Here is an 18,504-nt window from a genome sequence, read left to right on the forward strand (position 1 = left end):
AGGTGTGGTATTGGTTCACTTGAAGCTGTTTTGTTCTCACTGATACTCGATGAAGCAGCACTGACATACAGATTTAAAGTTGATTTTACCTCGTGACACCATCTGGAACCTGATTGTTTTGAATCCACACAGCTGTGAAGGACCCATTTTTCTCCTGAACTGAGTTTAATTTAATGCACTGATGTACCAGTGCGCGTGTTTCAGTGTTTATGCTAACAGTTGTCCTTTGCTCTTTGCAGTGTGACTGGCTGAATGTGGATCGGCCCGTTTGGACCAGCACCACTCTGATCTCTCTCACCATTTTTTTTTTCTCCACCTGCAGGTTTATGTGACCGGAAACAAAAAGAAGTTTCCAGAGCGATCCGGAAAGCTCGGTGCATGGGTACGTTTGAGTGCCGTGTTTGTTCTGATGGAGACCTCGTGGCTCTGGAGGTGGATTTGGGCCAGTTGTCCTGATCTGCTGTAAATAAGTTTGTCTGTGAGTCGTGTCGTCCTCGTTGACGTGCTTTCAGGGTGCACAACGTCGCCCTGTGATCCTGAGGTTCTGTTGGATCTCTACAACAGATGGTGATGATTTGGACATCCTCCCTCAGTTCTTTGATGTCTGTATCATAGGGACAATACAACCTAAGATTAACACCACTGTGTTGTTTTACACATTGAAAGGTGATCGTGTTATCACAGCCCCCCTCCCCCCACTTCATAGTGATCTTTTTTGATGTGTTCAGCGAGTGATTGTTTAAAGGCTTACAGTCCAGGCCCTCAGGGAGTCATCACGTAGATTTGTCTAAATTTGGAGAATACTACCTCACCAATCACATAGCAGCGATAATAAAACCTCGCTACGGTAAGATCTAATCTATGCGTGGTCATTGTTCACACATCCACCTTCCCTGTGCAGCGGACTCCAGCGCTACTGCATTTGCAGTTTCCTGTGCGAGATCTCTCACAGCCACAGTGCAGGAGGATGGAACAGGCCCTACTAGCATCTGTGCGTGGTGTCCAGTGCAGTAACCAGATACCATTGTCATCCTTTTGCCAGCTCCATTCACTGAAATCAGGGATTTCCTGGCAGACTGAGGTTGCTTGATTCCAGTAAAAGCTTGTCTGAAGCTGTGCTGCTTGAGTGGCTGGTGTGTTCTCCAGTGTTTTTGCCGGGCTTCGATGACCTTGGCTAAACCACATCCCTTACTGTACAACCCCACTTCCAGTGAAGTTGGGACGTTGTGTAAAATGTAAATAAAAACAGAATACAATGATTTTCAAATCCTCTTCAACCTATATTCAATTGAATACACCACAAAGACAAGATATTTAATGTTCAAACTGATAAATATTGTTTTTGTGCAAATATTTGTTCATTTTGAAGGTATGTTTACCACTGTGTTACATCACCTTTCCTTCTAACAACACTCAATAAGCGTTTGGGAACTGAGGACACTCATGATTGGGTATAAAAGGAGGATCGCCAAAAGTCTCAGCTGTTCACAAGCAAAGATGGGGTGAGGATCACCACTTTGTGAACAACTGCATGAACATTTCAACATTATCATTGACAGTTCAAGTGAAAGGTTGAATCTAGGATCATTTAAATATGCACTTTTTTTGACACTTTTTCTTCCAGGAGATGCGGAAAATGTACCATTAGATATAAAATTAATTTGCTTTCTGGGGCCCCACAGGCCCTAAACCCCGGCTGCGCCCCCCCAGACCGCCTGTAAAGTTTCCTCGGATTTCACAGTTTTCAATTCACAGCCCTGCCAAACAGTGAAACATACAAATTCTCAGACTTGAAAAACAAAGTGCCTTCATTCCTTGTTCTATGACTTTCGGTTATGAAGTTGGCGACCATCTTGCATTTGGCTAATATGGCAGCGCCCAGTGAGTACTGGGCTTGGTGCCCTCCAGAAATGAAAATGGTATGTTCTGATCTACACCTGTGCCATATTTCATGCTTGTAGACAAATCTGCACAAGGAGCCGTCAGTGCAGTGACTCTGCCGGTGCACACAACAGTCACATTTTACACCATGTTTCCCACTTGTTTCCAGTGTGGAAGGTTCCTGGTTCAGTTCCAGCCCTGCCCATTCTCCAATGTGGAGTTGTGTTAGGACGGGCATTTGCCATAAAACCTGTGCCAAATCAATATGCAGATCCACCTCAGATCTGCTGTGGTGATGTTGAAGGTACACAGATACTATTTCAGACGGTATGTCCATAAGCCTCGTTTCAGAGACCATATTTGACGAGCGTTGAGTTGTAAATGAGTTTGTTGCCCATTACGTAAATCAGTAAAAGTATTAGGTGTTTTGGCACACTAGAACACTGTTCCACACATCCGGGTTCTCTGTACATCTCGACTGAGTTCTTGGTGCTTTTACTGACTCGTCAGGTCGGCCCTGTTTCAGATGTTTTCACTCAGGACAAGAAGGATCATTTGGAGCACGTCTGCTGTCACAGACTAATGACCTCAAAGCAAACGGCTTCTCATCACCACTAAACAGGTGATGACATCATGAGTGTCTGGAAGCACGGACAGGATCCAGGTGTACGGGCATTTTTACCTCAGTGAACGTAAAACGGGCAGTGACCTCCCTTCACTCCCTGGGTCAGTGCTGCTGCTCTGGACGTGGGTCCTTCTGCTGAAAGTTGGATTCTTGGGACAACAGTGTCCCCAAAGTCTCAGTCACTCCGTCAGGATCCTCTCCTGAGGTTTCCAGAGACATCCGTCTTCAAACTCAGAACTGGAATTGTGAAAGTATAACAATAAAATAAAGCCAAAGGTTCTGAAGTTAATCCCAGTTGGCGATTCTGAAGCTTCTGAAAGTAAGGGAATCCATTCCATTTCTGGAATGTTCCGTGCCGTCGACAGTTAACCCAGTGAACATGTGAAGTCGTGACTAAAACCTGATGTGAGGAGACGATGTGGAATGTCTGCGGAGAGGAAAACTGTGGTTTGGAATTTTTAGGAATAGGTGCACGTAAACATAGCCCTCAAGCTAACTAGTTAGCTAGCATAGTTAACACGCTGCAAGAGAATGCTAAAATAAAACCATCTGTTCCTCGTGCTTCAGCCTGACGGTTTGATTTTGCAAAGGGCTGTTCAGGAAACGTGACTGAGACTAAATGTTTTTCCTGCAGGGTTCATGGCTGTCACCCACAAACACCCGCAGCTGATGAAGGATCCCAACATCTGCAACGTCAAACACCTGGAATAGTGCGTTGTGCCCGCTCCTCACTGAGGTACAAACACACCCGTTAAGGACTGAATTAAGGGGCGTGTCCACAGCAGACAGTGGCATGTCATCACCAGGGGGCAGTGCTGCACACACAAGCAGAAAGTGTGGTGGAGAAGAAGACCAGAGTGTGGTGGGTTCCCTTCTCGGCCCTGAGAGGCGATCGGTGCATTTCTCAGTGACTGCAGCTGCAAATCCACCAATCAGCTTCTCTCCACATCCAAAAACAGATCTGTGTTCACGACCCAGAACCGGGTTCTCTGCAGATCCTCAGGTTTTATCTCCCAGCCTGAAATAAGGGGAATACAGCGATCAGAGTGTCCGTCCGTTCACTGACATGGTCCTTTAATGCTCCAAAACGAGATTATGCCGATGATGACGATGATGGGTTTATTAAAGGTATTCATGAAATTATCATCCCTAAGTAGAAGATTTTACAACGGCAAATATAAATAAGATTTTTGGCGTGACATTGATAATGTGACCAGGCAGCGTACGGGCGAATATAATTAACCTGACAATCAATTCAATCAATCAATCAATTTTTTTTTTATATAGCGCCAAATCACAACAAACAGTTGCCCCAAAGCGCTTTATATTGTAAGGCAAGGCCATACAATAATTATGTAAAACCCCAACGGTCAAAACGACCCCCTGTGAGCAAGCACTTGGCTACAGTGGGAAGGAAAAACTCCCTTTTAACAGGAAGAAACCTCCAGCAGAACCAGGCTCAGGGAGGGGCAGTCTTCTGCTGGGACTGGTTGGGGCTGAGGGAGAGAACCAGGAAAAAGACATGCTGTGGAGGGGAGCAGAGATCAATCACTAATGATTAAATGCAGAGTGGTGCATACAGAGCAAAAAGAGAAAGAAACAGTGCATCATGGGAACCCCCCAGCAGTCTACGTCTATAGCAGCATAACTAAGGGATGGTTCAGGGTCACCTGATCCAGCCCTAACTATAAGCTTTAGCAAAAAGGAACGTTTTAAGCCTAATCTTAAAAGTAGAGAGGGTGTCTGTCTCCCTGATCCGAATTGGGAGCTGGTTCCACAGGAGAGGAGCCTGAAAGCTGAAGGCTCTGCCTCCCATTCTACTCTTACAAACCCTAGGAACTACAAGTAAGCCTGCAGTCTGAGAGCGAAGCGCTCTATGGGGGTGATATGGTACTACGAGGTTCCTAAGATAAGATGGGACCTGATTATTCAAAACCTTATAAGTAAGAAGAAGAATTTTAAATTCTATTCTAGAGTTAACAGGAAGCCAATGAAGAGAGGCCAATATGGGTGAAATATGCTCTCTCCTTCTAGTCCCCGCTAGTACTCTAGCTGCAGCATTTTGAATTAACTGAAGGCTTTTTAGGGAACTTTTAGGACAACCTGATAATAATGAATTACAATAGTCCAGCCTAGAGGAAATAAATGCATGAATTAGTTTTTCAGCATCACTCTGAGACAAGACCTTTCTAATTTTAGAGATATTGCGTAAATGCAAAAAAAGCAGTCCTACATATTTGTTTAATATGCGCTTTGAATGACATATCCTGATCAAAAATGACTCCAAGATTTCTCACAGTATTACTAGAGGTCAGGGTAATGCCATCCACAGTAAGGATCTGGTTAGACACCATGTTTCTAAGATTTGTGGGGCCAAGTACAATAACTTCAGTTTTATCTGAGTTTAAAAGCAGGAAATTAGAGGTCATCCATGTCTTTATGTCTGTAAGACAATCCTGCAGTTTAGCTAATTAGTGTGTGTCCTCTGGCTTCATGGATAGATAAAGCTGGGTATCATCTGCGTAACAATGAAAATTTAAACAATACCGTCTAATAATACTGCCTAAGGGAAGCATGTATAAAGTGAATAAAATTGGTCCTAGCACAGAACCTTGTGGAACTCCATAATTAACTTTAGTCTGTGAAGAAGATTCCCCATTTACATGAACAAATTGTAATCTATTAGACAAATATGATTCAAACCACCGCAGCGCAGTGCCTTTAATACCTATGGCATGCTCTAATCTCTGTAATAAAATTTTATGGTCAACAGTATCAAAAGCAGCACTGAGGTCTAACAGAACAAGCACAGAGATGAGTCCACTGTCCGAGGCCATAAGAAGATCATTTGTAACCTTCACTAATGCTGTTTCTGTACTATGATGAATTCTAAAACCTGACTGAAACTCTTCAAATAGACCATTCCTCTGCAGATGATCAGTTAGCTGTTTTACAACTACCCTTTCAAGAATTTTTGAGAGAAAAGGAAGGTTGGAGATTGGCCTATAATTAGCTAAGATAGCTGGGTCAAGTGATGGCTTTTTAAGTAATGGTTTAATTACTGCCACCTTAAAAGCCTGTGGTACATAGCCAACTAACAAAGATAGATTGATCATATTTAAGATCGAAGCATTAAATAATGGTAGGGCTTCCTTGAGCAGCCTGGTAGGAATGGGGTCTAATAAACATGTTGATGGTTTGGATGAAGTAACTAATGAAAATAACTCAGACAGAACAATCGGAGAGAAAGAGTCTAACCAAATACCGGCATCACTGAAAGCAGCCAAAGATAACGATACATCTTTGGGATGGTTATGAGTAATTTTTTCTCTAATAGTTAAAATTTTGTTAGCAAAGAAAGTCATGAAGTCATTACTAGTTAAAGTTAATGGAATACTCAGCTCAATAGAGCTCTGACTCTTTGTCAGCCTGGCTACAGTGCTGAAAAGAAACCTGGGGTTGTTCTTATTTTCTTCAATTAGTGATGAGTAGTAAGATGTCCTAGCTTTACGGAGGGCTTTTTTATAGAGCAACAGACTCTTTTTCCAGGCTAAGTGAAGATCTTCTAAATTAGTGAGACGCCATTTCCTCTCCAACTTACGGGTTATCTGCTTTAAGCTACGAGTTTGTGAGTTATACCACAGAGTCAGGCACTTCTGATTTAAAGCTCTCTTTTTCAGAGGAGCTACAGCATCCAAAGCTGTCTTCAATGAGGATGTAAAACTATTGACGAGATACTCTATCTCCCTTACAGAGTTTAGGTAGCTATTCTGCACTGTGTTGTTATATGGCATTAGAGAACATAAAGAAGGAATCATATCCTTAAACCTAGTTACAGCGCTTTCTGAAAGACTTCTAGTGTAATGAAACTTATTCCCCACTGCTGGGTAGTCCATCAGAGTAAATGTAAATGTTATTAAGAAATGATCAGACAGAAGGGAGTTTTCAGGGAATACTGTTAAGTCTTCTATTTCCATACCATAAGTCAGAACAAGATCTAAGATATGATTAAAGTGGTGGGTGGACTCATTTACTTTTTGAGCAAAGCCAATAGAGTCTAATAATAGATTAAATGCAGTGTTGAGGCTGTTATTCTCAGCATCTGTGTGGATGTTAAAATCGCCCACTATAATTATCTTATCTGAGCTAAGCACTAAGTCAGACAAAAGGTCTGAAAATTCACAGAGAAACTCACAGTAACGACCAGGTGGACGATAGATAATAATAAATAAAACTGGTTTTTGGGACTTCCAATTTGGATAGACAAGACTGAATAAGCTACACTTATTACAAGTACCGTTACTGCTAAAGGAGGCCGAGGAATAACTAAACATTTCACACCCAGAGCAGAAAAGTGCGGGAGAGACAGGAGAAGCCGCCATGCTAAACCGGCTAAGAGCTAGTAGCTGCGCTAAGCTAGCGGATTCCTAAAAACACGCAAAGTGAATAATGTGTAAATAATTTAGAGGTGATTCAGCAGAAGGAGTGCTTTAGTTAAGGCACGTGAAGATTACAGTGTGAAACAAATCGTAATCTAGATAACTAGATCAATCTAACTGCGCAGATTAAACAGCTAACAGATACAGAAAAACACCGCTGTGCTCCGGAACAGGAAGTGATACAATACCGCAGTGAGAGCCAACCACCAGTAGAGCCAACCACCAAAAGGAGCCTTTTGTTCATTTTTTGTTGCTAAGAACAGAAGTTGTGTTGATGCTGCTCATGAATAAAATGAGTCGAGTGTCTGAGTGCTGTGGTGCTCAGTCGGCCTCCGTAAAACATCCTGCTCTCCGTCTGGAAGACCAGGATCCGACTTGGGAGCAGCTGAGTGTGGCTTGGGCAGATTTCAATATGGCTGTGGCTACGAGTACGGACCCGTATCTACAGAGACCGTTCTAAAGATACGGTCGGTGACGTCATGTCTTACCGACCAATCAGAATGCGCAAATATGTCCGTACCCGTGCGCACCTGTCATTATTGTATGTGTCGCTTAAGGCTTAAAGCCTTTGAAACAATCCCTGTAAGGCTTAACTTTCACAGTCCGCTAATGCTGCTGTATACGAAGTTCAGTGGGAGCGCTGTGAGTTTGATAGTTGGAATTTTTGCCCCCATTTGACCCACGCATGCACAGATGCATTGCGCACTTCGCTTATTTTCCTCGGTCCGTACCTTTAGCAGTCCTGCAGAAGATATGGATGTACGTATCCTTAGGCACTTTGTTTCAGGAAAAGTCCACCGTTCTTTAATCAACAGGGAAAATGTGTGTGCGCTGTTGTGATTTATTTTTAATTTGTCATTACCAATGTAAAGGTGATATTACACTTTTTCACTATTTATCTAGCCTTAGTAAGTCAACACGATGACGGGTTTTCTTTTTTGTTTTGATTACAAAATAATTATTGAAAGAAATGAGGATTTAAGTTGATGTAAATGTTCACATGAACCCTTAAATTTTTAATTAATTATTTTTTGTGGCTTTAAACTCAATAGAAACTTCAGACACCTGCAGTTTGAGTGACAGACGTGTCCTTTCAGCACCCGGGTTTCAGTGGCTCCTGAAAAATTATGTGAACAAATTACTTTAATGTTGAAGACGGCTCAGGGTATGAATTTCAACAAAATATGTATTGGAATGGGCCGGTCACCGGCCGGGCACCGGCCATCGCCACACAGATCAAATAAATGTGATTCAGAGAAATAAATTGGCCTGGAATAAAATATTCTTATTTCTGTAAGTTACTTTGACACTTATTCTGCCCCTGATTTAAAGATACAGGTGAGCTCCGTTAACTCGCGCACACCCAAGTTGTGATTCGGCTTTACTCGCGGTCAAGTTGGGGACCCCGAAAATGTATAAGGTATAAAAGTCAATTTTGATTTGTCCATTTTTGTGAAGGATTGTCAGTGCAGCTGATTCTGGACAATGAGACCCTCCTCCAATGACTGCAGCCTGCCAGTGCGAGAGGACTCACCCCCCCACCACCACACACACACACACACAAAACCGCCCTTTGGACGTGACTCTTTGGTTCCTTATTGCTCAGATTGGGCCAGAATTTATACACGTGCTCACCACACAAAACTGAGAGAGAGAGACAGTGAGAGAGACAAAGACAGAGAGACAGCGAGAGAATATGACTTTTAAAACACACCTTTATTCACAACAATTGAGTTACATCACTTCCATCGTGCTGTTTTTTTTTTTTTTTTTTTTTATATATGTCCGCATCCACCAACATGGACTCCTTCGACAGGCATCAGAAATGGAGCACCAAGCTCCCAAATGGCCAACTTGGCGAGTCCACAAAGCAGGTTAATTAACACATGCAACCTCCTGGATTTTGCGCGATATTTAAGACAAAAAATAAACAAGGCCATAGTGAACAACAAACCAAGCCCACAAAACCACCTCCCCAACAACCCAAACAGCCCTGACAACCGGTGACCAGTGCAAAAAGTTTTTTTAATTCGGCACACAAAATATTCAAATAGAAAAAAATGAACAATTCCACAAACAGACAAAACTAGTGAGTCCGAAAGGGTGTGGGCTGAAGCAAAGCTTATTAGTGCCCACCCCTGCTCGTACAAGTCCAACAATTCTAATCAGTCATATTTACATAAATATAAATTCACTACTACATGTCGACACACAGACATACACATCAATATACTATTCACTTATAATTATATTTATATAGTACCAGATCACAAGAAAGTCGAATCAAGGCACTTTACGCCAGTAAGGACTAACCTTACCAACCCCCAGAGCAAGCACTAGGCAACTGTGGTGAGGAAAAACTCCCTATAAGGAAGAAACCTCAAGCAGACCAGGCTCTTGGGGGTGACCGTCTGCTTGGGCTGTGCCATATATCCCTATATACATACGTATATACTTTACAAACATAAATATATACATACATATACACAGTCACTTATATACATATACACCTACCCATATCTATATATCTACATACGCATATACATACCCACACATTCAAATATACAATAAGTCCCACTTATAAATTGAACATTCCATATAAATCAAATTATATTTGCTTCTTTATGATACTTAGACATAATGTTCTTTTTGAGTAGTTTCTTAAATCTCACTAAGGTACTACTCATTCTAACCTCTGTTGAACATTTGTTCCATTTCCTCACCCCAACCACAGACGCACAAAAACCCTTTACATTTGTTCTTACTGGTGGTTTCATAAAAAATGCACAACCTCTTAAACTATATCTGGATTCCCTCAATCGGAACAGACTCTGGACATGTCTCGGTAAGGCTTGGTTTTTCGCTCGAAATAAAGTTTGAATTGTAATGTAATCGACCAAATCAATGAATTTTAATAAATTTAAAGACACAAATAGAGAATGAGTTGGTTCACGATATTGTTTATTGCAGATGATTCGTATGGCTCGTTTTTGCAAAAGGAATATTGGATTGGTATTTGATTTGTAAGTGTTTCCCCATGACTCAACACAATATGTCATATATGGTACCATCAGAGAATGATATAAAGTAAGTAACCCTTCTTGCGGCAGTACGTCTTTGGCTTTATACAAAATGGCTATAGTTTTTGACAATTTTGATTTCACATAATTTATATGTGGTTTCCAGCTAAGTTTATTATCAATTATAACACCTAAAAATTTATTCTCTGTTACTAACTCAATTTCCTTATTGTTTATAGTTAAAGTTTTACATTTGGGTGCCTGTTTATTTCCAAATATAATACATTTAGTTTTCCCAAGGTTGAGTGACAACTTATTAGCATCAAACCAAACCTTAAATTTTTCCAGTTCTTTCTCCACTATGTCCAGAAGCTGTTCAAGATTTTCACCGCTACAGAACACAGTTGTATCATCCGCAAAAAGGACACATCTCAGTGAACTCGACACCCAACTTATATCATTTATATAGATTATAAACAACAAAGGACCCAGCACTGAGCCCTGCGGCACCCCACATGTGACATCCCTGAGTTCAGAATTTGTATTATTGAATTGAACATACTGAAATCTGCCTTGTAAATAACTAGCTATCCATTCATATGCCAGACCTCTGATTCCATATTTTTGCAGTTTACTTAATAGTATTCCATGGTTAATTGTGTCAAACGCTTTCTGTAAATCAAAAAAAACACCTATTGTGTATTGTTTATTGTCAATTGCAGTTGCTATACTTTCCACAAAGTCCATCAAAGCATGTGATGTAGTTCGAGACCTTCTGAATCCATATTGTTCTTCACAAATGATGTTATGCTTCAGTAAATAATCATTTAATCTTTTAGCAAATATTTTTTCCAAAATTTTGGAAAATTGTGGCAGGAGTGATATAGGTCTATAATTAGAAAATGTGTGTTTGTCACCAGTTTTAAACAGAGGAATTACTTTGGCTATTTTCATTTGAGAAGGAAATTTACCAGTACTTAGTGACATATTGCAAATATAATTGAACGGTTTTACTATACAGTCAATAACTTTTTTTAATAAAGCCATATCCAAATTATTAAAATCAGTCGATTTCTTACTTTTGAACCATGAACCAGATCAAGTATTTCCCTTTCATGAGTACCACCAATGAACATTGAAACAGATTTGTTAAACGTTGAATTATTTACCCAGAAGTTATTAGTTGATGAGTCAATCTTACTGGCAAGATTTTTACCCACATTAACGAAGTATTCATTAAAGTGTTCAGCAATAGACTCGTCGTTATCAATCGTGATGTAGTTGTTACTCTGAAAAAATGAAGGATAATCTCTAGTTACTCTATTCTTTTTTTACTATTTCATTTAATATGTTCCATGTGTTTTTGATGTTATTTCTATTTTTGACAAGTAACTCATTATAATATGTTTTTTTACTGAGTCTCATGATATTGATTAACTTATTCTTATATGTTTTATACTTACTTTCAGCTTCCTTAGTTCGTAGTTTTATGAATTGTTTATATAGTACATTTTTCTTTTTACATGCCCTCTGAAGTCCCTTAGTTATCCATGGTTTGTTGCTATATTATATAAAACATAAAAAACATGGTGAACAGTTTCCCTAAGTGGACAAAAATGACAAACCCCATCAACCCCTGGATCCAGGTGCGCCAGATACCCATTTGTAGCCAGAAGCCCTTGTGCAACCCTCCACTGGAGGTTCCCCCTGCGTTTGTCAACAGGGGGCTTGTACAGGCTTCGCCAGCACCCCACATGAGACAAAGCGGCACCAAAAACCTCTGATCACTTCAACACCACCAACCCTGCCAAAGAGCGTAAGTGTGACACTTTGACACAGGTAACCTCTTCCACCACCCTGAGCAGCATCCCGGAGGTGTAGTAGATGGCACAGTTTGGTGAACCCCGCCTCCCTCAGGCAGGACCTCAGAGTGGCAGAGGACAACCAGGATGAGCTAATAGTCATTGAAAAAATGAGGCTCCTCAAACAGCCACATCCCAGGTGTGCCAATGTTGTCCCTGCGCACAAAGAGGACGTGCCATGCCTGGAGAACTGGCCGGTAAAAAGCTGAGGTGTGCATCCCGATGATGTCCCAGGAGGACCAGCTGTTTGTCATACCCAAGGCCTTCCTCAGCAGGACATGAACCGTATCCTGCCAGCTCAGTCCAGAGGTGTACAACAGTCTCTGAGCAGCCTGCAGCCTAAACGTTGACACCCGAGAAGAAATGTCTACCAGTCCCTGTTCTCCTTCATGAACTGGCATGTACAACATGGGAGCTCTGATCCAGTGATGGCCTGACCAGAAAATGTCCACCAGTAACCGCTGCAACTGCTCGATAAGGCCCCGTGGCAGAGGGAGGACAGAGAGTTTGTGCCACAGTGCCAAAGCAACCAAGTTATTGGTGACCAGAACTCGCCCCCATATAGGACATCTGGGGCAGCAACCATTGCCATTTGGACAGTCTGGCACACAACGTCTCCATCAAGCCCTCCCCAGTTCCTCTGATGACAACCGTCCGCCCAAAGAAAAACACCCTGAATTTTAAAACCCTCCACTCCCCATCGCAGACCATGTGGCAGACAGGGAGCAGCCCCTTCCTGTCACCTCCCCATCAGGACAGCCTCATTCTTCTCCCAGTTTACTCTTGCAGAGATTCCTGTCTCATAGAGCCGTAAGCTGTCTAATAACCCATCAACATCTGCTTGAGTCGTGACAAAAACAGTGATATCATCCATGTAAGCTGAGAGCACCAAGGGAAAATACAGTTGAAAACCCGGCAAAACAAGGCCAGACAGCTTGGCTCTAATGCGACACAAGAGTGGCTCAATGGCTAAAGACTACAACTGACCTAAGATGGGGCAGCCCTGTCTTATACCCCGCATTACTGGGACTGGGCAGCTCAACCCTCCCCCAACCTTAACCAAACAAGAAGCCCGATTATACAAAACCCCAACAAATGAAATAAACCCCTCACCAAAACCAAACGCCCTCAAGGTGGAAAACAAAAACCCAAGCTGAACCTGGTCAAACGCCTTCTCCTGATCAAGTGACACAAACCCGCAAACCAAATCTCCAGTATTACACAAATCAAACAAATCCCTCATCAAAAAACGGTTGTCCATAATAGTCCTATCAGGCACACAGTAGGACTGGTCCTTGTGAACAATGAAGTCCAGGACACCTTTTAACCTGTTCGCCAGTACCCTAGAAAAGAGTTTATAATCCGCACAGAGAAGTGCAACTGGTCTCCATTTCTGCAACAGGGTAAGATCCCCTTTCTTTGGCAGGAGGGACAGAACAGCATGGCGACAAGAAGTGGGCAAGCAGCCCGCACTGTAATGCTCTCCTGCAACACCTCCAGAAGATCAGCACAGAGAAAGCCCCAGAACTGTACATCAAAATCCACTGGGAGTCCGTCGATCCCTGGAGCTTTCCCAGATGCCATCTGCCACACCACCATTGTCAGTTCATCCAGCGTAATGGGGGAGTCCAAGGCCTGTCACTCTGAGGCCACCAGCCGGGGGAGATCTCTCAGAAGGTCAGCCGCACAGGCCCCGTCACAGTCTACAGCACCGTAGAGGGCCAAGTAGAAGTCCAAAGCATGTCTCCGCATCTCCGCTGAATCACTTGTCACCCGTCCGTCAGGAAGGCAAAGACAGGTCATCACCTTCTGATGAGAAGTCCTCTTCTCCAGATTGAAGAAGAAGGAACTGGGTGCATCCATGTCCTTGATGTTTGCAAAGTGAGCCCTCACCATCGCCCCTTTCACCCTTTCCTGCAACAGGGAACCCAGCTCTGCCCTCTTCCCCTGCAGCAGGCCGTGCTGATTGGGAGCCCCAGCTGTATGTACGTTGGCCGGAATGTCCACAATGTCCCTCTCGAGCGCTGCCATGGCTGCCTTAACCCTAACTGCAGAATGGGAAGTGTATTTTTGACACAAACGTTTTGTCGGCCTCCCACCACTGACTCAGTGTACCGAATGTCCCCTTCCTTCCCCTCCAGAAACTCCAAAAAGCTTAAAATAAATCACAAAACTCCCTGTTGTGCAAAGGTTTAGTGTTGAGTGTTGAACCTCTGAGTGTGTGAGTGGAATATTTCTGTAGTGATGAGATGATGATCTGAGAAACCAACTGGCTGAATGAAACTCCTGCGTAATCTGTTCGGAATGAGTGTGACATATAAATCCGGTCAAGCCTGGCTGCAGACACCACCCCATCTGAAACCTGAACCCATGTGTACTGTCTGTCGTGTGGATGTGTGACCCTCCATGTGTCCAACAAGTCCACCTCACGTAAAAACCAGCCAGTGAGGAAACCGACTACAAATGTGGCTCCTCACCAGCCCGATCCAGGGACATATCCACAGTCCAATTAACGTCACCCCCCAACACCAAACAGTCACCAGGATCCTGCTGAACTAAAATGTCCCTCACCCGTTTGAATGACCCCACCCGCTCCGAGCCCTCACTGTGTGCGTAAATATTTGCAAATACCATGCTCAACCCCTCGACCTGAGCCCTGACCAACAGAACCCGACACTGCACAATCTAAGTGGTGGATAAAACGGTGATGTTAAGTTGAGGAGAAAACAAAACCGCCACCCCAGCACTAATGTTGGAGCCATGACTCTGATAAAAAGGTCCCCTCCACCACCGACCCCAGTCCACTTCATTATCTGTGTCAGAGTGAGTCTCCTGCAGGAACAGCACATGCAACCCCTTTTGCTCAAAGAGCTCAGAGACCAAAGCCCTCCTCCGGCCATCCCTGCCACCGTTCATGTTCAAAGAGCCCACCTTCAGATACTGCATGTGGACTGAGTGAAGAGAGAACAGAGAGAAAGACAAATAGAGAAGATAGAACACCCGTTGAGACACACTCATACTCTGTCTGGGGGATTTACGACCCTGAGACCTCGTCCCCGCTTGGACACAGATTCCTTCCCCAAAGCAGTGATATGTTTCCTGAGTCTGTACCGCTTCTTCTCATCAAGCAGGTCCAGACCAACAAGCCTCCTCAACACTTTAACAGATTTCACAAATTTCTCTGTGTCAGGAAAATAATCTGCAACTTTAACTGATTTTTCAAATTAATCATCCAGGAAGCTGTTGATGTCCTGCAGCATGTACAGATCACTGCTCTGAGAGAAGGAACCGGTGGTGGACATGCTGGAGTCCAAATCATAATTCATGTTATCATCATTAATACTTTGACTCAGTGGGGGTTTGGGGTCCGCTGGGACCAGTGTCTCCCCGTCAGCCCGTTCACCCTGTCCAACGGTGGCTGAGGACTCACCCGCATCAGAAACATCAGCATCGACCACAGAAGGAGAGACAGAAACATCAACCGGACCGACCACAGAACCGTCAGTCACCACAGCATCAGTCAACCCAGAATGTTCAGTTGTCAGCTGACCAGCAGTTACACTGACAGCTTCAGTCTCAGAGACACCCTGCTGTGGAGAAACAACATCCTATAGCACGCTGGGTCCCTCCCCCAGACCAGACACTGACACCGGATCGAGGCCGAAGGCCCTGGAACCGGGGCCGCCGACACTGATGCCTCAGAAACATCGCGTTTGTGCGGACACGCGAGACGTTTGTGACCGACATCCCCACATTCAAAACACTTCATGCTTCCTGAACTGGCATAAACCATGTAAAAAGAGTCCTCATGTTTGACTCTGAAGGACACGTCCAGAGTCTGGGTCGGATATGAACACCTCACGACGGAAGGACTGAACGTGGTGAAGTTTCTCGCTCTTACAGCCCAGTCCGATCGTCTTAAAACTGCTGGCAAACTTCCCAAACCTCTGCAGCTACCTCACCTGAACTGCGTCTCTGTCTCTCTGTCTGTCTCTCTCTGTCTCTCTGTCTGTCTCTCTCTGTCCCTCTGTCTGTCTCTCTCTGTCTGTCTCTCTCTCTCTCTCTGTCTGTCTCTCTCTCTGTTTGTCTCTCTTTGTCTGTCTCTCTCTCTCTCTGTCTGTCTCTCTCTGTCTCTCTCTCTGTCTCTGTCTGTCTGTCTCTGTCTCTCTCTCTCTGTCTGTACTATTTTTTTTTTATTTCAATGTATCCAAAAAATTAATGTTTTAATCTGTTGTCTTTTATGGAATTACTGGGCAGCCGAGTCAAGTTGCCCAGTAATTCCATGATTACAGGTAAATAGACCCCCCCCCCCCCCCCCACCACCATGTTTATGATGAGAGACATGTTTCCTCAGGAACATCCCCAAGCTTTATTTATTTTATTTTATTTTTCACAGCTGATGTTCCATTGGACCATGAAGCCGCTGAAGCTTTAGAGTCCTTCAGGTGTCACGGGCGTCTTGGTGGCTTTCCTCACTCAGCTCATCCTTCCTGCTGCAAAGATGGTTACGAGACGAGTCGGTCTCCTGCAGGTTCTTCATCAGTCTCCTGCAGGTTCTTCATGACGTTGACAGCTGGCTGTTTAAGTCCTGATTGAGCTGCATTAAAGTTTGAATGTTCATTTGTGTCTCAAGCTACTTTCACTCTACTGAACCCAGTTTAGCACCAAAACAGTCCATCCACTTTAACAAAGGTTTATTTTCAATCAGCATCTGAAGAATAAAAAAAAAAGAAAATGTGATTTTAGGCGTTTACAACATCTGGAAAGTATTCAGCGCTTCACTTTGTCCACATTCTGTTATCTTACAGCCTTATTCCAAAATGGATGAAATTCATTTTTTCCCCTCAATTCTCAACCCCCCATTCAGTATTTTGTTTCCCATAATTCCCCTGGTCGTCCCCTGCATTTCCCAGAATGCATCACGGCGCCAGTAGAGTTAAGTGTCTCACAGCGCATGTAAACACTGGCTGGTGAGGATGTGGACAGCGTTGATCCAGCGAGTTCACGGGCGATGATGATGATGTTAGTTTCTAGGGTTATCTAGGGGAGGTGGACTCCAGCCGCGCCCCGGTGTTGTCTTGTCCAGACTTCATGACGTTTGTTTACATTGTGCCCTGAACTGGAACAGTGCTGAAACCAACCTCTCACATGAATCACGGACCACGAAATGGCAAATAATGACATGAAAAAGTTCTTTTTGAAATTTGTTAAAATTTATTAAAAATAAATCACGTCCATAAGTATTCACAGCCTTTCCTCAATACTTTGTTGATGCACCTTTTGGCAGCAATTTCAGCCTCATGTCTTCTTGAATCTGATGCCACAAGCTTGGTGCACCTGTCTTTGGGCAGTTTGGTCCATTCCTCTTTGCAGCACCTCTCAAGCTCCATCAGGTTGGATGGGGAGTGTCGGTGCACAGACATTTTCAGATCTTTCCAGAGATGTTCAGTCAGATTCAGGTCTGGGCTCTGGCTGGGCCACTCAAGGACATTCAGAGAGTTGTCCTGAAGACACTCCTTTGATATCTTGGCTGTGTGTTTAGGGTCATTGTCCTGCTGAAAGATGAACCGTCGCCCCAGTCTGAGGTCAAGAGCGCTCTTGAGCAGGTTTTCATCCAGGATGTCTCTGTACATTACTGCATTCATCTTTCCCTCAATCCTGACTAGTCTCCCAGTTCCTGCTGCTGAAAAACATCCCCACAGCATGATGCTGCCACCACGCTTCACTGTAGGGATGGTGCCTGGTTTCCTCCAAACATGACACTAAAGAGTTCAATATTTGTCTAATCAGACCAGAGAATTTTGTTTCTCCTGGTCTGAGAGTCCTTCAAGTGCCTTTTGGCAAACTCCAAAGATACCAAAGAGTTCAATGTTTTTACTGAGAAGTGGCCACTCCACTATACAGGCCTGATTGGTGGATTGCTACAGAGATTGATGTCCTTCACGAAGGTTCTCTCTCCACAGAGGACAGGCCTAACAGGGTGACTATCAGGTTCTTGGTCACCTCCCTGAGTAAGGCCCTTCTAACCTGATTGCTCAGTTTCAATGGAAGAGTCCTGGTGAATCCAAACTTCTTCCATTTACAGATGATGGGGGTCACTGTGCTCATTGGGACCTTCAAAGTAGCAGAAATGCTTCTGTATCCTTCCCCAGATGCGTGTCTCAAGACAATCCTGTCTCTGAGGTCTACAGACAATTCCTTTGACTTCATGCTTGGTTTGTGCTCTGTCAACTGTGGGACCTTATACGTAGACAGGTGTGTGTCTTTCCAAATTGTGTCCAATCAACTGAATTTACTCCAGGTGGACTCCAGTTAAGGTGTAGAAAGGTGTTGGTCCCATCTTATCTTAGGGACCTCGTAGTACCATATTACCCCATTAGAGCGTTGATTGATTGATTGATCTCAAGGATGATCAGTGGAAACAGGAGACACCTGAGCTCAATTTTGAGCTTCATGGGAAAGGCTGTGAATACTTATGTACATGTGAGGCAAGTAAGTATTTGATCCACTGTCGAGTTTGCAAGTTTTCCCACCTTCAAAGAATGGAGAGGTCTGTAATTTTTATCGTAGGTTCACTTCAATTTATTTTCATTTATATAGCGCCAAATCACAACAGAGTTGCCTCAAAGTGCTTCACACAAGTAAGGTCTAACCTTACTAACCCCCAGAGCAACAGT

At 43.5% G+C, this 18,504-nt stretch overlaps 1 long non-coding RNA gene across 1 annotated transcript; it reads left to right on the plus strand.

Moving 5' to 3' along the window:
* Window positions 1–272: 272 nt before the first annotated feature.
* Window positions 273–16,434, plus strand: LOC117529940. Its single transcript, XR_004566154.1, has 3 exons — window positions 273–382; window positions 3,141–3,242; window positions 16,224–16,434. It is a non-coding gene; the product is annotated as an uncharacterized LOC117529940 (long non-coding RNA).
* Window positions 16,435–18,504: the final 2,070 nt, after the last annotated feature.

The sequence above is a fragment of the Thalassophryne amazonica genome, chromosome 17 (assembly GCF_902500255.1).
Source record: "Thalassophryne amazonica chromosome 17, fThaAma1.1, whole genome shotgun sequence".
Lineage (NCBI taxonomy): Eukaryota > Metazoa > Chordata > Actinopteri > Batrachoidiformes > Batrachoididae > Thalassophryne > Thalassophryne amazonica.